Consider the following 22585-nt stretch of genomic DNA (forward strand, 5'->3'; position numbering starts at 1 on the left):
AGGAGCTCCTGCCAGAACTGCCATTCTGTCATGCCCTCATGGGATCACAGTTATAAATCCTTCAATACACCACAAAACATAAATCTGAGTAACTGAAGATTGAGTTCCCAGTTGCATGACAGAATGCACTGAACAGGGCATTTGTATGCATGTATATACACATATATGTATATATGTGTGCGTATATGTATATATATATATATATATACAAAAATAAGTACGTAGGTATGGGCCCAAGATAGTTCCAGGCACAAAACATTTACTGCCTGAGAAGGGATAAGTTTGAGAATGACCTTTCATTTTCATTCAACCTTTCAGAAGACATGATTAAACTCTTATCTGCTGGCATTGTAATTGATTTTCCCCAAAGGACCATTTATCAGAGAATAAACTGGTTTTGGACCTTGAAGTGTATATTTTGTGGCTTTTACATATCAATTGGTCTTTTAAAAGAAGCCTTCCTTTCCAGAAGCACTTCTGAGAATATCAGAAAAAAGAGTAAAAATAATTCAGACAGACTTCCTGGCCTTTTGTCAGTACATCATTCCAGCAAAGCTTGTCAATTGAAAGATGAACTTTTGAGAAGAGATAGTTTCAATGAGTAGGACTAGACATAACCAAAAAGTTGTACTGGAAAAGCAGGGGTCCAAGAAGACTTTGTTTTAATCAGTATGCAGGGAGATGACTGTTCATGTAAAGTTGGGGCTTTAAAAACAAAGGTACAAATCCTCTTTCCCCTCTGTCAGGGAAGGTGGAAGGTACTTCACAGAATCATAGAAGAGCTTGGTCTCTTCCCTTTGAAAATAAATAAATAAGTAGATATTAGTAAGAAGATAACACCTGCTATTCAAATACTACTCTTAGTGCTTACACTCACTATATTTATGTGGTAACAACTACTTTGGGGAAAAAAAAAAAGCAAAAAAAAAAACAACAACAACTGCCAGTTCACAGATTTTTTTCAGCAAATGTCTTTCAGTTGTTTTTGTCACTAGCACAGATACAGACTTCTGGAGGCTGTTTCTCATATGTCACATCAATTGATCATTACCTTTAAAATACTAAATCCTGATGCAGTGAAATATTTCTGCATATTCTCAAATCCAACTGACTTCAATTTAACAGTGAACATGCTGTCCTGAAATATAAAACTTAGGCATTCTATTTAGGGACAGGCAAAATGTTTTCAAATTCCAAACATGAGCCAGAAGTTCTTAACACTGAATGTTTAATTAATTCATTTTAACACTGTTTCTAATCAGAGTACATACAGTAGAGAGAATCACATAGTTTCATAAGCAGTCCAATACTAGAATGTGCAGAATCAGACACAGGATTCACTAATTGTAGGAACAAGACTTAGTACTCTAGATGCACTGAGAATAACTTCATTGTTGCAACTAGAAAAGAATTTAAGTTAACCAGAAAGTAATTACCTGCATGGTGCAGCAGAGGTAAAGTGATATCTAGATTTAACACTTACGTTAATTGAATTATACATCTGCTGTGGGAAAAAAAATAACTCCCTTAAATTCAAATTATATTCTCCCAAATGTGATTATACATAACACATTTGCCCATTCTCAGACAATAATAAAGCAAATATTGTTACACCAGAAGGCAGAATTACTAGGAATTTTTACTGTAAGAAATACAAGAACATACAGTTAAACAAAAGATTGGCGGACAAACGCTAACTCTCTGTAAAGACCTTTACTTGATTCCAAGGCTAACAAGAGGACTTGGGAAGTGACCCAACACAGCATCTGAGCACATGCTTAGCCCTGAGCTTTTGAGTTAGTTGTCTCAGTCTCATCATGCTTAAGAGTTTTGGCATAGACAGGCATTATACAAGCTGTAGATTCTCCTTTAGAGATAAGTTATATAAGGTGTCAGTTTGACAAACCATTCATCTAACAAGCCTTCAGGGCAATAATTAAATACACCTTTGGTACCTAATCCTCTCTTTTGGAGGGGGCTGCTTAAGTACTTTAACTTCTGGGGAATACAAGAAACAGAGTTTCATGACATGCCAGGGCTCCAGATCAACACTGATGCTGCCTGTCAGGAGCTACCTGTAGCTTCTTGCAGTCATCTCAGATTCAGTCACACACAAAATAGAACAAAATCAGAGACCAGGAGGGAGGATATGATTCAGATGGATTTGCAGAGTTGTCTACACCACCAGATTAGGGAACACTTTATTGATAAATAAAACTTTGCTTTTCTCTGGAGATCTTACAGCAATGTCAGCTTTGGTAATTTCATTTACAGAAGAACAGCTGAATTGCTGGAGTACAAGTGCCGTGCTGATGGCTAGCCAGCAGACTTGAGGCAAAGCCTGGAAAAAGACCTGCGTAAGAGTGCAATAGGCAATACTGAATCTCTGAAAAGCCCACCACAGGGAGAGGGTTATAAACCAAGGAGAAAATCTCAGAAGACTTTACTTATGGAACAGTGTCAGTTTGAAGCAGGTTAGTTTTAAAACTATATAGCAACTGAGATGAAAAATGCACTTTAAAACTTGCCTTGCTTTCCAAATGAATGATGGGTATAATTTACTGTTCAAATGCACATGGGAAGGGATTAGTTTATTGGGTACGCTGGCTTGTCACTGCATGCATTTCACTTGTAGGAGCCCTTAGGCACTGTTCAGAGTTGGACACTGCTCTGATTTAGCAGTCACCAACTGGCAAAAGGGACAGCTGCACCAGGGATGATTCTCAAGCACAAATGTTTGTGCTGATTAAGCTAATTGAGGTTAACTTCTTCTAACTCACTATGCAAAAAGCTCTATCTTGCCTTTGGCTTCAGCCAGGGGATATCATGATAACAGCTACTCCAGTAACTGCCCAATATCCTAGAAAAGCTGGCACTAGAATCAAACAAGAGAAATGAATTGGGGGGGAATATAGGATGAGAAGACAATTTGATCTCAAGAGATGTGCAAATAAATTTAACAGAATGTTAAAAAATACTGACTTGGAGGGAATGTGTCTAAGCAGCCCCTTGTTCCAATAAATTCAAACCTTAACTCTGCTCCTCCATCTGGCACAGTAATTTCCAGGGTGATTTGAGAATTAATGTGCAGATTTTAGAGTATTTAGAAAAGTCAACATTTCAACATAACCGTTCCTCAACTTTAACTGTAGCACAACTGGTTCCGTAATATAACTAAATGTACCTCGTCACAGGAATCTTCAGTCAAAATGATAAAGGGGTTACTAGTAACATGCACGATACCGTTCTAGCTTGGATGAGAACAGCAGTTTTGCCTACGCATTCTGTGGCCTCTTACATATTGTTTTATATGACATCATCTATTTGTCCAAATGAGAAAGTGGTCTTCAAACCACGTCTTCACGGATGTCTTAGCAAAGTTCTCACTATGCACATGCCCCAAACTACAATATTTGGCCAGAAAAAAAAGTGCTACAGAAGCATGACAAAGGGACTGGCATGATACAACACTGTGTCTCATACTTGCAGTGCAGTAATGAACCCAGAAAACAGAAGATATTCAGTAACAATCTTATATTGAGATTGGATTATGAATTAACTGAGGCTGTTCATTTAAACAAGTGATCGAAATTCAGAGAGCACTAGGCTACGAAATTATACCACTTCTTAGACAAAAACTTAACCAAATTTCAAAGAGAGAACTAAGATCATGGTTTGAGTTAGTAGAGCCCTGATAAAGTCAGTGCAGCTGCACTGATTTATACTAGCTGAGCATTCATTTAGCATATCCCCTAAAACAGCAAATTGAATCATTGCAGAGAGTCAGTAGCATTTCAGCAAGACTAATGACATGTTCTCTACACCTCAAAGTAGGGATCCCAAGAGTACAAGCACATACTAGAGACCTTGGAAATACAGGCACAGGATGAAGCCAAAGGCCTGCAGCATCTAAATACAAGTGGTCAATTTTTAAAGGAATGTAACCTTGACAGTTGGCTAAAACTAGTTTTAGGGCATAACAAAGAGAAAAATAAGTGGTATCCAGCATATGTAAAATGACTTATGTTGGAAAAACACAAAGGTAGTAACAAGAAGGTATAAATATGAGTCACAACCCTTACAAGAACAGGAGTGAAGTATTCCAGCATTGTCCCCCAGAGTTAAGGATGTTCCACAGCTTCGGTGGAGAGAGTGCTGCTTTTTGATTTGTCACTCACTGTCTTTTGCTACTTCTATTTATCACACATAAAGTATTATATTTACTAAGTAACTGGGTACAGTAAATTAGAATTGTAGAGAGCTGTGTGTATATATATTTACGATGTATTTTCTCTTCTAACCTCATCAAATGACAAGGTGATTAATATCAGCACATTGTCAGAGTAAACCTTATAATATTTAATTTTCTCCATAGATATGCATTAATACGGTAGCACTAATAGGTGTACAAATGCTGAAACATTCCACATCTGTGCTATTCTTAATTTATTTTCTTTTATTTTAATCATGTATTGCATAGAATGTTTTTAGCACATGGCGTAGAGAAAGTGAATAATGATAGGTGCAATCTGGGAAAATTTAGAACTAGTAGCAAACTCCTCGTCTTTTATCATTCCCCTGCACCAAAGGGCAGGAATCTGAACTCACTGATCTGTGAAGTTCTGTATGTGCAGACTATACCTTATAAACTTAGAATTTTGGTTCAGAGTTTCCTTTTCCAATCCTCTGCAGAACTGTATTTACAAGCTGCACTTTGACATGTGAACAAGGATGTAGAACCAGTGGGCTAAGGCTAAGATTGCTACTGAAAAAAGGACCCTGGACCACAGTGACAAACATGTTTCTGTACTTTAAGTGTGAAGATGCACAACAAGGATCTTCAAATGCATTCTGGCTTTTAACTCCTTCTAGGTCAACTGGCTTCTAAACACCTTTGTGGTTCTGGGCCTTTCAGTGGGAGCTGCAGTTCTCTCCACCAACATCCCTTAGTCAGTCAGGAGTAGAAGGGGCAGGTGCAGACAGCACAGATCAGGGACTAGTAAGTGAAGCAACCTGTAAAACGGGACTTTCTGTCCGCCTTCCCTCATCCCAAAGACAAACTTTAAGAAAAACCTTCTTTCATTTTGCTTCAAAGCTGTGTGTTGCAGCCACTCAGTATATAAGAAAACCTTCTACCCTTTCATACTTAAAAGCATACTGGCTTTTGTTAGCCTATTATCATCTGGCATATGTCACACTGCAGTGAAATTGGTTTAGTCCTATAAAGGGCAATGGGACACAACCAGCCTGTTGATTACAATACCAACATACTGATGGCAGCAATATAAACACAAATATCCTTAAAAATTCTCTGGTGCTTGTTCTAGACATCAGTAAATTGTGCAAATTAGCTGTTCACTCCAGCATTTTGGCATTTGATTTAAAAAATAAAAAATAAAAAATCTTTTTCTGCATCACACACTTTTCTCTTAGGAGCAACACACAAGGAAAAAAGAAACACACATTTTGATATTATGAAGTAGTAGGGAATGCTTGGCTGTTCATATTGCTCAGTTCGTTTCACATTTCTTTACTCATTTCCCTTCAAAGAGAGAGATTCTTCTGCACTATAGGATTTGATACATTGTTCTGCACTGCTGCATTCTGGATAGGGAGGAATACTTTAAAACTATTGACTAATGTCCATAGGCATCTGGGGAGCCATCCTTCCCTTTACAGAATCTTTGCACACAGATCCCATTTGGGGAAGATGTGTGGCACAACCCTCAAGGCTGCCAGTATGCATAACCCTCCTGTGACGAATAATCAAAGCACCAGTGTCCCTCAGCAAATATTATACAGTGCTTTAGTGTTCCAGGCTCTGAAACGCAGCTTTAACTCTGACATCTACCTTCCCCTGAGCTGGCTTGATACAGCACTTGAGTCACATAGAGGCAGGCAAAATGACCTTGTGAACAAGAATCTACTATGCAAACTTTCTAGTTAGAAAAACTCCACACTGCTGCCATTTGCCTTCCAACCTAAATATTACTCCATGATTTCCCATTGCAGTTGAACAAGCACTCAGAGCGCTTGCCCAAGAGGCAGACTGGTCTGCAGTAAGTCTGTGGGACTTACCCATGGGAGGCAGGGAAGGGAATGCCTTCAGGTGTTAGTGGTTCCTTTGGGGTGATAAAGCAGAAGAGGAGATTCTCCCTTTAACCTTGAGAACTTTGTTCCTCACCTTGTTCCACCTTTATTCTGTCTGCCATAAAATGACTATCCACAATATTGTGATGAATCAAAAAATAACTGCAGTAGCATAGTGACTATATTGTCATTCTGTAAAGTAAGAGTTAAATGTATTACTCCTAGCAAGCACTTGAATTTGTTATGGTATCAAAAGCAGGCAGGTAATATTCAAAGCATTAAACACAATAGTGCATTTCTAGAGGATTAAGTCTATATTTCAGGTATGTTGTCACATGGGACTAAAGGTCAAGTACTTACAGCCAACTGATAAGTGAAATAATCCTCCAGAAGTACTTTGCCTGCAGAGACTTATTATTCTGAAACAGAAATTATTAAGGAAAAAAAAATAAAGAATGAAAAAAAATCCAGAGCCTTAATTTTTTTCAGATCAATTCTATACACATAACTTTCTTCAAAGCCAATCAGAAAAGCAAAATATTTCAGCTATTCTGAATATATATTCTATTTCTTGATTTCAGATACTATTCATATCACTAGGATAGCGCTGTGGATTAGTTTTAGCTGATTACGTGAAACCAATATTGTTTAAAAATTCAAACTACTAAAAACCTGCATGTTTCTGGCACCTGTGTGAAGAAGTCTGAGGCTGCTACGGTGGAATGACTGCTTAAGTTGACAGTTATGTCTGGAAACTGAAGATACTGTGCCATTGTCTGCCTCTCTTATCCTTAAGGAATATGGTGTAAAACATACTTGATGCAAGTTAAGGAGACAAGGGATAATTTTGTATATGTGAATCTTGTTCTTGCAAGATCCCTTCCAAATGTTCAAGTTATTTTACTGAAAAATTCTGCTTAACTGAACTTCTGTGGCACTGCAGCTGCATACACAATGGAACTGTCCTTCAGGGCAGCTCCCAGTCAAGACTAACCCCGGCTGTCCTACAATACCAAGACTTGTCAGAGAAACAATTTAGTTTCTAATCACGTGGTAGGCAGACCCAAAACTACTGCACAAGTTAAGTCAAAGAGGACACATTTCTCATTGTCTGATAGAAAAAATCCTACAGAATTGATGTCAGAGCCCCATCATTTTCTATTACATTGCTAAGCTACCTTAAAAATAAAAAGCATTTGAAAAAGCGTGAGGGATGCAACATTCATCTGATAAATTTTTTACAGTTCTTATAAGGCTTTTTTTTTTTCTTTGTCAGAACACATATCAAATAAAAGAGACACCAAAGATAAGAAAGAGCATAGTTTTTCTGATTTCCCTAGAACAGCACTGGACAAGAAAAGTGTTTGCATTACCCTTTTTCAAAACAAGACAGTGAAAGGTCTGATCCATATTCCGTAAGTTTCTCCAGAGCTCAGAGAAGGCCCAAACAGTTGGGAGAAGAGTAAGTAAATAGAGATTCTAGATATTTGTGCAATCTTTTTTAGCAAATCATAATTGCTTTTTTTTTTTTGATGAAACTTTCAATGACCAAGAGCACAATTCATTTAGAAGATGTGGTAATATCTATTTTAAATGACATTTTACCAGCATGAACCAGGTCATTCAGATTGGATGGGTTTTCATTACAAAAGAACAATTGCCACCAGCTGAAGATCAAGCTCAAAAGGATGGGCTTGAGTCAATGAAGAAATCAAATTGGAAATTACCATCATCAACAGTATTTAAGATGTTCTCAAGTACGTCAAACAGCAATCCAATTTCCAGAAATACTATTTTTGGATCTCTGTGTTCCAGGAATTTTACACAGGTGACATCTCCCATCATATATGGAAACTACCTCAGACAAGAGACTGTCATCAGTACAAACTAAAACACTCCCAACTCAGACAAGCATGACCTTTTAAAGGGTACCTGCATGTCATCTCACTATTAAGTACTGTATCCATAATCTGCCCACCATTCTGCAATCTAAAAATACTGCCTAAGGCATTTGTTTGCTTTTCTAGTCTCATAATTGCAGCCTGTTTCTGCAGCAGATTCTGACATTCTCTTGTTTGCTAGCTGAACTCATTCTGTCATGAAAGGTCAGAAAGCAAACTGCTCCAGAATGTCAATAGGTGTTTAAAGTATTCCACCTCTACCTGAATTTCTCGTGTGCTAAACGATCAAGTGTTGATTTAGAAGTTATTAACTTTAAGGTAGGCAACTTGAGCCCATAAAGGGAAAATTTGCTCTTTATTTATCTTCTTCAATGAAAATTTGAGTCCAGGTCACATTGACCATCAGCAGATACTCAAAGATGAAGACTATTGCTCTTCTTTAATCCCCCATAACAGTTCCACAACATGTATTTAATGCCAGTGATATTTAGTGTTTCAGGAGGCTGGTTTGTTTGTTCAACCAATGATGTTGCACTATAGATATAGATATCTATGCATATAGATATCTATATATATAGATATGACTTTCCTCTGGTTTTCCACAGTGATGCAATGGAACTCTAAGTCAAAATAAATAGTATCTGGTGCTATATAATATTTTTCATACGTGTATTTCAAAGACACTTTACAAAGATAGTTCAGGATCGTTATTTCTAATAAGAAAGAAGAAATTTGTTGCAAGGTGTCCAGTTTGCCAGTATTGAAGCCAGGAACATAATGCAGGTTCAGTGCATGGGATCAAACAGACTCTTTTGCCCAAAAGCAGACTAACAAGCTAAAGTGATGACTGCATCACTGTAATATGGCAGAACACCAGTGAATTTGTGAGGAAATCACAGGACAAAGAAATATTTGCAATTCTCAAAGCTATAACTGTGTAAAATTTTGAATTAGAAATATTTTCTGCAAAGCACTCTTTTCCTTACTTGACATGATCAAAAATTAGAGAAAATTCATGTTTAGGCTGTAATTGAAAGTTGATATTTATTAAACTTAATGCTGCATTCCCCAACTTGAAATTCTTTATTGATGAAGATTTCTTAACATTTTGTTTTCATTTTACATTAGGTTTCCTGTCTCCTTTAAAAAGAGAAGAACGATTAAAAGCAATGCTATTTTTTTCATACTTTTTAGAGTGTTTATAATGTTGTCTTTAACATTTCTTTCGCATTCAATATCCTTCAATGTAATTGAGTTTTGAGAGCTTATTTTGAATCCACTCAGTTCATCACAATATCTCTAAAAAAGAAATATACATGCAGCAGATCACATATAAACACAATACATTTCAAGATCTAGCTTGCAAAAAGGAACCTACCAGAAAAATCGCACTGAGAATATCATGAGAGAGTAGGGGAGCTGAATTTATATTATTTCAAAGCTTGTGATCTTATTTTCTCTAAAAACAATGAGTTTTCTACATTATTTCTATTTTTCTCCAGTAAAATGAAATATATAAATAAATATATATCAATGAAAAATAAAATGAAACGTTTGTTTTCATATTCTTAATCGCTTAGTGTATGTTTGTTTTAAACACTAGCTTCAAAAAGGGTGAATAAGACCCAGTTTTGCAGAAACAAACAAGCACCAAAATGTCATGATCAAATACAGGAAATTTCAGCTCAAGAGAACTTCTTGTTTACAAAGTGAGGAGCAACAGAAAATGGAGTTTACAGTGAAGCTGCATTTCCAGCACAACTTCCTATTTTATATATAAATGATAGATCTCTCAATGTACACTGCAGTCGTTTAATTGGAAACAAAAAAGCTAGCTGGTCTCTGAAAAACAAACTGGAGACTGAATAATGAAGTAATCTCTGAACACTGCTTCAGTTTGCCATGCAGTCTGTTGCTTTTATCCAGCAGCATACAATTTAAACATTTTTGTTTATTTCCTGATTATTTTTTTTCTTTACAAGAACAGATAGACAGTACCAACTATTAGTCTCCTTCACCATTAGTATGCCATATGCATGCTGTGCTCCAGCTGTCATGTTAAAAATGCATAAGGCTAAATTAAAAAATGCTGAGAAGACTTTTGGTGATAATCAGATAACTCTCCATGTAAAATATGATTTAGAATGATTATATTTTCCACACATTTCATATCAGTAATATAGCTGAAGGATAGAAGAATACCACATTTTGATAATTATCCCTTATGGACATTCTGTGTCGTACTATTTCTCAAAAGCATTCAAAAGTGCAAGCACTGCATCACAGCTTCAGCTGGTACAGACAGTAGTGAATCCAGCAATTTTCACCAGCTTGAGTGTTCTGATCAAATGAGACCAACAGCTTTTCTCTTTGGAAGGAAAACAAACTCTTGTAAAAATAGTTATCAGACAACTCAATAAATTCAGTGAGCTGAACTATGACATTCAGCTGAAATCAGACTAATTACCATGAATCCCAGAAAGTTCTCAGTCCAAAAGTGATCAGGGTTTCTGGAAGCTAGCTGACCTCAGATGGAAGATGAATCATGCAGATGAAGCCAAACAAGCTACCATAAAACAAGACTGTCCTACACGTGTTGCATTTGAGGGAAATGAATTTTAACTGGTTTAGTTGCAGCCTTTCCTACCCTTCTGTCCACAGCAAGGACACAATGAAGGAAATATGTCATGGCCGTTGGACTCTTTTTTTCATATTTCCCCAGTGTGCAATCAGCTGCATACATGATTGCCTCACTTCTGCTCATGGCCTTCTCTGAAGCATCCCAACATCATTTCTCAGCTACACTGGAACGTTTAGTGGTAACACCCCAGCAGCAGTGTTAGTGACACTTGGGATTATTCTTTTCAGGTAATGTAACACTAGGAAGCTACATTCTTCTTCCACACTCAGTCATGTAAGTTATTAAACGCGCTACGTCACACTGCCCCAGAAGCAGGGAAGAACAGCAGTAAGAAGCAGATCCTGTGCAATCAGACCCTCTGCTGGGCATAGCGATGGACCGGCTCTTTGAGCATGGTTTCACTGACTGCACCAGGCTTTGCGTTTAGAAATCTGCAGACGCTGAAAGTCATTTTATTTTTGCTATTGGATCCCCAAAGTCCAATAGTCAACCTGGGACAACAGATACTGTAAAATAATATTCTCTGAGGGATTTATAGAATCCTTCCTTTGCAGATAAGAAGACTATAACCTAATCCATCATCCTAGCCTGTCTGTGGTTTTGTTTTTACACATGGGAAAGAAACTCATCAAAACTATTGTTCAGCTGAAGAGACTTATTTCTAAAGCAAAAAATAATAATAATTCTAGACAATCTGTATATCTACACAGAGGTTAATAATTGTCAAGTCAGAAAAAAACAGGCACATCTAGATTTTTTTTTAAATTCTTAGACTACTGCATAATGAAGTCTAACAATTCTCCCTTCCAACTAAAGAAATTAAATTTCTAAATATATGATTATTCTATTTATTATAAGAAAAGGTATTTATTGAGGATCAAGCAGCTATCAGAAAATGATAATCAAGAGAATTCTGTGCTGTGCATAATGAAGCATTCAACTATTTTAAAAAGACATGTAATTTATTTTATGTTTAGTAGCAGGATAGATTCATTACGTGTTTTATAACAGACATTAAAAATCTATGTTGAGCAACTAAAAATCTATCTTTGAGAAATCCGGCCTAGTGGAAGGTGTCCCTGCCCATGGCTGGGGCGGGTGGAATTAGATGATCTTTAAGGTCCCTTCCAACCCAAACCATTCCATGATTCTGTGATCCTGCCCACAAGCTGTAATTTTAGACTTAAGGAAAAAGTCCACATCATTCTGAGAACCACACATACATAACAAAAATAAAAAATAAACCACAGGTGTTTTAAATATGTGAGTGTACTAAAGCACTGTTGGAACATGAGTCACTTTTGAGACGCAAGTGCATTGATAACTCAGAATTTCTCACAGTTACTAAAACTATTTACATGGGAAACTCCATCTAGACACATTTCACCAATGTGGAAAAAAAAAATGCTATCACACTTTCCCTAGTAATTAAAATGTGTAGCATTTGAACAACAGGAATAGCTATTTTCTATTCTCACAGCATATCTAACCTAGGGGACAGCACTGGTGCGACAGAATGGACTGAAGTGCCAAGAAGAAAAATGTATAAAAGATCTATATTGCACATAACTCTATGGAATTCTCCATTGTTGCCATCCTGTGCTTTAGTGCCACTATAAATAGAATGAGCCCTAAACAAATCTAATTTAAATGAAGAGATACATTGACCCTTATGCCAGGCCAGTCTCCTCATGTAACAGATAATACGTAGTTTACAAGATTTCTCAGCATCTGCTCTTTTCCTTTTCGTACTGAACCCTATGCCAACAGTGGAATTTTAAACCCTCTTACTTAAATGTATGGATTTAATATACGGCAGTAAGTTCAAAAAGTCTCACGTTGAACCTTCTGTACCAATACAGATTGACTTTATAGTGAATGGGACGGATATCTGACATACCTGGGTAATGTAGGGAGTGCACCATGGAATCGCATAGCACATGTAGATGTGAAAACCGTATGCACCAAATGGCAATTTAGTTCAAGTTTTGAGACTTCTCAATATCACTGGTTCAACACTGCAAGCAACAGATTAATTCTCTTTATTGCTTTATCACTAAACATGGTGGGTTAATGAATCTAATAAAACAGAAGATCAGCATTTTATAACAAAAAGAAAGCATTTAAATTTGCTTTAAAAGCAACAGACGAGTATGTGGGACAGAAAAGTAATACTTCACAGTAAAATTCACTCAAGCAATTGATCTAGCCAAACACTGTACCGACAGTCAGACTTGAAAAATTGAAATTAGTCAGACAGCCTTTTATTTCATCCAGTAGTTAAACTAACCTCACTAAGTGTTTGGAGGAATCATGTGTCTATCATGTAGGGCAATCGTGCTTCTAACTTATGTTAAAAATAAGCGTGTAATTTCTTTGACATAATCAACTTTGGCAGCTTTTTTTCAGGGGAAAGACCAATTCAGGGAAGTCTCCTGAGCAAACGAACACAGCTGCTTTTGCAGCCGGAGCTCAGATGGAATGGGAACATGGCATCAATCCTACACGCAAACCTGTCTCTTTCACATCAGTGACTGATGTGACAATTTTGAGGTCTCAAGGGACTCTACAATTTGCTCCCTTGTAGTCCATTTTTTGTTGCTGTTGCTCTTTTTTTGACATTTCTATTCACCAGAAAAGGAAATCAATTGCTGCAGTAATTTGTTTCTCATTCTCTTTTCACTGAGTCCACTCCTAGGTTTCTTTCTATAATATGTTCCAGAATCTTCCTATTGTTACTTATATAAAGGAAGGTTTGCTTTCTTATTCACTTATGTAATATCACATGCCAAAACTCACATGCTGCAGTGTAACATAGCCATCTACACCTTATACATCTTAGACAGTCAATTAGCTGTCAATGGTATCTGAAGCAGTCCAGTCCAGATAAACTTGCCTAACTGCTTAGCCAGGTCCTAAGTATGTAGTCCCTCACCTAATTTTTTCACATGGGTATGAAGCTCAGTTCTGTTTTTTCAGACCTTTCAAGTTTGGTTTTTTGTTTATTTGTTTTTGTTTTGTTTTGTTTTCTTTCTTTCGTTGTTAAGAAGGAAAAACATGAGAATTCTAGGAACAATGCTCCCTTTTCTTCTTCAGCCAGGACTCTACATTTGGCAAGATTACAGGAAAGAACTGGCAGCTGCTGTGTACTTGGTGGTTGGTCAAGCCGTCTACATCACCACAAAAAGGAAGGAGTTCCTAGAACTTCAAAGTGCCTTTCCTTACAGAGGGTAAAGAGTAATTACCTCAAAACAAAATATCAGCAGAAAGAAAAAGCTTCAGAATGAATCAATAAAATGAACAGTAACAAATTGCTTTTACTGACTCAACAGTTCTGTGTATTTTCTAAATTCTCCTGAATTCATTTAAGTTTGACATACATGGACTGTCTTTATTTCAGTTCCCTTCTACATCAGGGAACTCTTTCTAACACAAATTTCAGAACTCTTCCCTGTCTCCTGTTATTCTCCCTGATGCTCTGTAACTTGTTTTGTTCTCTGACACTGCTTATCATTTTCAGCCTTCAGTTAGTAGTAGCAGCAACCATTTTATCAATTCCGCTTGAAAAGACCAAGCTAAATTATATAGCAAAATTATAGTATATAATGATGATGATTTATCTTTTTTAATTACAAACAATAAGCTTGGCTAAACTAAAGTGTCTAGCCATAGTAGTGCAGTATTGAAAAATGGAGGTAATTTAATTTTTCCTGCTGTTTGTTCTTCTGTTGCTATAAAAGTATTCTTTCCAGCCATCAGATCTCATACCTAAATTCTAATTCCAATGATATAAATAGCAGCCACAATCATGGAGCTGAACTACTTCATCTCTAGGCAAACATGAGCAATATTATTATATCGCATGCATGTATGTATCATTATTAAGCAAATAGTTGTTTGGTGTAAGACCACAAACCAGAAAATTAACCAAGGTATCTCATTACATAGTATAATCTCTCCAGATGTGACTGAAAGTCCATGAAGTATTGCCCATTTTTCTAGTTCTAAGAATGCTTCATATACAGCTTGTTATTAATTGAATAAAAAAGTTTAGCTGTGTTGCACCTTCATTGTCTTTTCAGTTCTATATAGCTCATTAATGTATTCCCTTCCCTTCTATTTTTAAAATTTCTGTTCTGTTGAATGAAAACTCTGCAGCTGTTCATTTTGTTTCTTTGCAGTACATCACAGGATGACAAGTAAATCAGCAGCTCTATTTTTTTTTTTTTAAAGTTTGGACAGAACACTAGAATACAATGTTTTTGGGTTAAAGAGTTGTGTGACACTTTTTAAAGAAACTATTCCCACCTATTCCCACTTTTATCTTAGAAAAAAAGAGAGAGCTTAGCAACTGAACACTGGGGGAGAAAAATATTTTGTTCTCAGAGATCTTCAACACATAGAATTCAATGACAAAACTTCAAATGATGTTACCATGAACAGCATTTGGCCCTAGATTTTTTCTTTATGAATATCACACTTTTTTCTGTACCCTGAGCAACACTGCATGCATATTATATGCTTAACAGCATTTCAGAACCTCCATGATTTCAGGAAGCCCTTAAAACCATCAAGACATGAAAAAGAGTTGATAACAGGCACAAAATGGGCATAAAATTTTACCTACCATCCTCTCCTTCAGTAAGATCTTCAAAAGAAAATAAACACTCATTTTACAAGGTGGAAATTGCTATACCTCATCTTCCCAGCAGTACTCTCCCTATGCATTGGGCTCAATTTAAGCTTTTGTTTCTGGTAGTTCCTGTGTTACAGTCATCATGTCACCCCCTCACATAGAATCCAGGCTGTATAAATCAATCTATCTTTTGGGGAACACTACATTTTACCTTAAAATATCATCAGGTTATGTGCTATTTCAAAAACAAACAATCAAAAACAAACAAACAAAAAACACCTTCAAACTTTTAACATGCTAAAATAATCTTCTCTGATTTTCTCAGAATGCTGGGACTTAGCTGACCCAGTCACGTCTGAAGTCTTTACCAATTTTGTCTCTTCTATTTTGTGTAGCTAAAACTACTGTGAAGGCCATATAATAGTATCTAAATATTATTCTGGCAATCATCTTACATTTTAAAGATTCAGAATGCTAATAACCTAATTCCTCTTCTTGACCCCTGTTCCACCAAATCCAAGGACCAAAAAAATCAGTCTAGAGATATTTCAAGTTGCCTAGTGTTAACCTCTGCATCCTGGATAATATTCGCAGTGTCATCTAGGGATTTCAGTAGTACTAAACCAAATCCACTTAAGCTACTGACAGAAACCTTAAATATTCAAGTCTGTTCAACATACAGAATCACTCAAAATATTATTTCATCTTGTAAAATTTACAAACTTTCCCCACCAATGAGCTATTATAAAATAATATATTTACCATAAGAGGTTAGTTATTATGATATTATATAACTTCCCATTAATTTATTCCATTTTTGCACAGTCTTTTCGGCAATTACATTGGTAATGTTACATTGTTTGCCTGTACAAATATTATATGCCTATTGAGTATTTACACAGCAGCTCTTCCCATTAATGTGCACTTCCAGGATCTCTTATGAAAAATTAACATTCAAATGGATATGGAGACAAGTTATTTCAAACAGGTAATCAAATACATTTATCACATTCACTAACACTTAAGTAGGGAATCATAGGACACAGATGGAAGTTAATGAATTTCTTCTGTAAAAAGAAATTTTACTGTATGTGTATTTTGACTGTATCATAACAAAGAAAGTTTTTAATGCTTATTCCAGCACAAAACTCTCATCAACACAAGAGGAGCTTTGCTAATGTAAGAATTGCAGAAATGGGTACACAGCAAAACAATCAGCAAGACTTTTAAATGTGCTTACACTTGTGTTGAATCAGGACAAACAACTTAGGCCATACAAATTCCAACAGCATTAAATGAAAAGCACGAGGCATTTCTACTAAGAGAAGTAAAATATTCCTACACCTTCAAATCACACTCCAGCAAAGTGTGTAAAAATATTCCCTATTGCTTACAGTCAGCAAATTTGGACAATGACAAGCCAAATGAAAATTCACACCCACAGTGTGAAGTTAGAAAGCCCCTTTGGAAAAAAAAAAAAAAAAACAACACCCCTACAACTTCTGTACAACATGGCAAAGTAACACCTCTAAAAGACCTTGCTGACATAGCTATATTCAAGAACTCCAAAACGTTATATATGGGTAACAAAAATAATTAGAAACAGAGGAAAATCATTACACTGGTGGCAAAGAAAAAAAAAAATAGCACTGATTCCATATAGCTTACAATGGAAGCAATGACTGATAAACAAATACTCCTTTTTATTTCACAAAACCTTCCAGTTACACGGAATTTTATGTTTATTAAATCCATATAAAACCATAAATACTATATTCAATTATTTGAGAAATTGTTTTATAGCAAATAGAGGGTTTATTGAAAAAATAAAATATAAAAGAAAATAAATAATAATATATCAAATATATATTATGAAATTAAAACACAGAGAAATTCCTGCTGTTCTCCTTGGTTTTTGTTGTGTTTTTTTTTTTTTGGTTGTTGTTGTTGTTAGTAACAACAACAAAAAATGCTAACACTTCTATGAAGAAATTTCAACCCAAAAGTTGCTATTCCAAAGGCACCACTAACTACATCATGTTAATTCTAGCAATTTCTTAATAGAAAACACTTTTCCAGGATAGAAGATAACTGAACATAACATAAATAGAGCATCCTGGAGTCCAACCCATGACCTCCTGCCCCAAATCACACACTACAATATCTTCAGCTTTGAGCACGAGAAGTTCCATTAAGCTTAATAACTTCTTATATCAGAGCTAATTGCAAAGTTAGGGAATGTTTCTGTCTCTTTCAGCTGAAGTCACAGAATGACTTCAGATCAGAGCAATGCATACATTTTTTTTTGGGAATAAGTACTGTTTTCAGTAAACCAGATCTTGTTCCACTAGGTAAAATCAGTAACATATGTTAAAAAATACAAGGATATTACCATGGTCACAAAAAAGTACATGATGAACCATTTCCAAACAGAAGACTGGATGACTAACAAATAAATGTATGTAGCTCTTATATAGGTATATCAATTTGACATTATAAAAAGTAATCTCAACTGTTATTAACCTTCTGACTTTCTCCTTAGTAGCTGGTTGATTCCTTACAAGCATTTTAGAGGAATCATTAAAAAAAAAAAAAAAGTTCAAAAAAGCAGTCTTCTATGGATAGCATACAATTACTTTCTACGAGAGATCTGCAGTGGAAATAGCATGGTATGTAATAAACAGAAAAAGATATTTTCAAAATGTCTTTTCATCAAGCATATTAGACACGACACAAAGTATTTGACATGAGATTCTACTTTATGGGGTACTATTCTTCATAACAGCAAAGATATATGATGGATTGTAGAATATTCATTGCATACTTGAGTTTCTCAGACCCAAAAAGTTGTTGAGAAACTGAACACAGTCATGCACACATCAATAATCATAGTTTCCACGAGATACTATTGGGTGTATCTAGTTTTCAACGTTGTGTTAGCTAAATTTGCTGGTAGTGAGTTAATTACATTTATTGTAATTAATGTATCTTGCTAATTCATAATTTGGGTAAAGATTGCTTCTCTAAACTCAGGAATTTGGTTGTTCTGCTATAAAGGTACCTCAAACAAAATACAGAAAGAAAATCAAGCAACTAAAACACATAAATATGGTGGGAAGAGAATTTTCATTTTTCTAGCATGCTTGAGTTAGAGCTTTGGTGCTCAGCATGTGATATTGAAATGTGAGATTTAACTATTCACTGAGATAAAACGACAATTCACAGTTTTCAGAATTTCCTCCATCATGAAACACAACCCTACTTATTTCTGAATATAATTTCTCTTTAAGTTTTGCTACCAATATGATAGGTATTTACGCCTTGCTGTAGATAGATAATACTCAACTGACAGAAGGGTGAAGTCTTACTGAGAGTTTCTGCATAAACAGCTATAATTCTACTAAATGGGTCTTCAGGGTGTTGTGGAGAGCCCAATAATTCTAATAATTTTCTTATTACCAGCTTCCTTCATACTAGCTGGATCACTAACATTCATTTTTCATCTTCAGAAATGACAAAGAAAAGGAACTATATTGACAGCTAACAGAAATGGACATGATAATAAAGGTAAATGAGTATACTAGCTAAAATAAGAACACTGCTTTTACTGATATGACAAATTTTTCTACTTTAAATAACAAGACAGATACCATTCTGAGAGCAATCTGACCATTCAGAACATTAATAAATATAGACGGGAAGGTGGGGGGGTCTGACATTTTTATTTATAATCATATTTCATGGACTGACATTAGGATTTAGTTACACTCATTCAGCATCTTATTTGAAAACAGTCCTATTTTCAAAACAGAGCACAATAACCTACAAAACAGAAGTGGAAAATCTGGGGATGCGGGACTTGGATTGATCTTGAATAAACCTTGGGATGTTGGATATATCAGCCTTGACCTAATAAATGCTAAGCCTAAAGCTGATTTAAGGGGGGCGGGGGGGGAAGTGAGCATAAAGAAAGCATTCCAAGACAGACAGAGGGTACAAGAAAAGCTTAACACCGTAATTTAGAGATCTGCTGACAATTTATGAGTATACTACTAAATCAAAAATAGTCAGTAGACATGGGATTTTTTCATACAAGCAGGAATTTTAGATAAGATATACTGAAAACAGAGCTAAGAGGAAACTTATGGTCTGGAAACTATTCCCAGTTCAAAAAAAGAGGACACAAAAATCAGTTCTCCATATTGCTATTAGCAGCATGGGATCCTCTCTGAACTTTTCGTCATCTATAGTAGTCTGCATCTCTCTTGAGTGATAGAAAGTATTTCTTTACTGAGGCCCTGTTCATAACCTAGCGATGCCAGTAGAAAATCTCCATTTGACTTCAACAGGTTTCAGATCCAGCCCTATCTGCAGAAAGGCTCATTCTGAACTGAGAGTTCCAAAATACACTGAAGACTCACTGTAATTATTCTTCACTTTGGCAAGGCTTCAGACCTCCTCTTATGGGCCCAAGCAGGCCTTGAAGTCAACTGTATCATGCCCAATCCCCTTATCAATTGGAAGAAAAAAAGCACCAACAGCCACACACAGCTGATTTGCACCTCTCATCACACTGATAGTAAAAATTTCAGCTGCTGAGGGATCTTTTCTCTCACACATCATGCTGCTACATAGGGCACATGCATAATATTTTCTTTTATTTTGGCTAATACTTATTACTAATGTATGTAACATGTGGTATCTTGTTATAAATTCAATTAAATGTTAATGTAAACATCTGCTCAACTTCATTTGTATATTGATGTGTCAGGCCAAGAACTAGAATTGTTACCCTCTGAATTTTCTTTACATTACGCTCTCCTCCAAGGGAAAAGAGACAAGGGAAAGAAACCTGTTAAATTGACACTGTGCAGCCATAAACTTCTTTAAATTATTGACACTTTAAAAGAGATCTGTATCAAAGCAACTGAGATTAAAGGTGCAACAGTTAAAACATTAAAATATTTCTCGCATGGCTCAGGGATCTATTGGGAGTTTCCACTTCCATTCACCAGAAAAGCAAAAGAAAACAAAACAAAAACCAGCAAAGCTAAGTTCAAAATAAAGTCACAAACAAGTTATTAGTTTCTAATGAGAGTTTTTCTGTTTGTGGGTAGGCTTTTTTGTTGTTGTTTTTTACAATGGAATAATATTCTGTGGTGGCAGAATTTTCAATTTCGTATCAGTACTGAGACATCAATTTCACATTTCTTCTTGGGCCTGTTCAACATATATATGCTAGTGAATACTTTAGAACAGCTCCTCTAATTCAAGGAATACGTTTGCATCTGTGTTCAGAGACAGACCATCTCTCTGCCCTTCTTGTATCACACAACTACATGATTGTCTCAATACTGCTTTTTGGTTGGCTTTTTTGGTGTAGGTGTAGTTTCTGCCACAGAGACTTTTGGTCATAAATCAGTCCCAGAGAGTTTCAGACCTACCTGATTTCACAATTATTATTCTTCAACACTTAAGTCCCCAGCAGTATATCATAAACTTTTATCTCAGGTGCTCAAGAATCATGTGACATCTTCAAGACAGGAAGCACCAGAGGAGGTATCTGGTTTTGCAAGCCATACCAGCAACTATCATACCTGACAATAACTAAAGGATCCACCTGAATTCTTTCATGCTTTCAGTACTGACAGAATCTAAAAACGGATAAATAGAGCTGAGAACTGCGAATGAGGACATTCCATGAAAACCTATCTGGGGCAAGTTGAGATTGGAGAGCAGTTCATGAATCAAAAGAAGGTGGTGGTGGTCTTGGAACTTGCTGAACTATTCCCACTGTAGTACATAGACTAAGAAGACGGAACAGGTCAGGATAGATAGTAAACTAATGGTAATGAGTAGCAAACTAAAATAAGCAATTTAAGGCTTCACCAAGAAATACAGTTAGAACACTGTCATAACTGTATTAATTGTCTTACTCTTGGGAAGCTAAAATAGAGCATTAGTGGTCTCTGATGGCAATGCCTTGGTGGCTGGTGAAAATGTTGGTGGAATGTTTTGATTACTTCTAAACTAATTGGATTAGTGCTTATATAATTAAATAGGATTACTCTGACTCTTCAAATTAATAGGATTTTTCCTTATCAATTCCAAGCCTAAATGTTACAAAATTGCATATTTCTAAATAGTTCCCACAAGAATTGTGTGAATCACGACAGTACCCAGACTCATAACTGCGAAGTGGTTTCTCTGAAAGCTCCCTCCTGAATGTATTTATCTGGTGTTTTCAAAATCCTCTGAATAAATATATAAATCCAAACAAACCAATGTTTTCCAGTGCCTTATTTGCACTTATACCAATTCTAAACTGAATTTGCCAACCACACATACATATTTACCGAAACAGGGCTTTTTCTGAACATGTAATAATACAATGTTCTTTCCAGAATTAAATGTTGCTTTAAGGATTACTCTTTTTTCTTTTTTTCTTTTTTTTTCCCTTTAACCAATTTCCAGTCCATTAAGCTGCTGTACTTTTCTGTAACTATTTAACTTGGACATTAACCTTTGTGGCTGGCTGCTATCTCTTAAATACATTTATTTGCAATATACTTCACTAGATTGTCAGAAACATTTTTCCTTGAGAAATATGGAAGGCAAACTAATAAGCTTAGTACAGCATCTTTGCTGCCATTTCTAGTTTTGGACGTCCCATTGAGCTCTCACATGAAATCTCTGATAAAATAAAAAACTATGGTTTTGAAAAAATACATTATTAAATCAATAGAAAGAAATCCACACCAGTGCAGGACTTTATTTACAACACCGATTTAGATGGTAATTTATACAGACCAAGCAGACCAATGCACACATATTTGGCATGAATTCATGGAATTCATGATTTCAGTAACTCTGTCTCTATTTCCCCAGCATGTTCTGTCACCAAGGTTCTTCCAACAGAAGTCTGCTTTAGGAGCCTATGTTCTCTGCCAATTAGTCCATGGACAAAGCAAACCATTCAGTATCAGGCCACTCCTTTTCCACTAAATAGGAGTCTGTGCTCCTCATCCACTCCTCATACAGCTCCACAAACCTCTGGAGATTCTTTCAGAACCTCCTTTAGGAACAAACCCTATGGCCCAACAAAGTCTGCTCTCCTTTTCAGTCATCTCATACCCAAGAAGCGATTTCTGATGATATCTTCATTATGAAGGTGTATCACTTACTGTGGGAGTTAGAAACCTGAGAATGAATTAACTCACAGATTGTGAAAAACCCATAACGATGAAGAAAGGATGACCAACCAAATCCTTCAAAATTGAGGGGGCTCTTCTCTTAAAAAAAAAAATAAAAATACTG

The 22585-nt window shown here is 35.9% G+C and overlaps 2 long non-coding RNA genes across 8 annotated transcripts in view; both read right to left on the reverse strand.

Annotated features, from left to right (window-relative positions):
• Positions 1–22585, reverse strand: part of LOC106037734 (uncharacterized) — a 504883-nt gene that overhangs the window by 110306 nt on the left and 371992 nt on the right. The window lies entirely within an intron of this gene.
• The window catches only part of LOC125179693 (uncharacterized), a 42549-nt gene that overhangs the window by 11357 nt on the left and 8607 nt on the right, over positions 1–22585 (reverse strand). For all 3 annotated transcript variants that reach the window (XR_007169497.2, XR_007169496.2, XR_007169494.2), the window contains exon 2: positions 12533–12650. This is a non-coding gene — a long non-coding RNA (uncharacterized lncRNA). The remainder of the gene's footprint in view (positions 1–12532; positions 12651–22585) is intronic.

The sequence above is a fragment of the Anser cygnoides genome, chromosome 13 (assembly GCF_040182565.1).
Source record: "Anser cygnoides isolate HZ-2024a breed goose chromosome 13, Taihu_goose_T2T_genome, whole genome shotgun sequence".
Taxonomy (NCBI): Eukaryota; Metazoa; Chordata; class Aves; order Anseriformes; family Anatidae; genus Anser; species Anser cygnoides.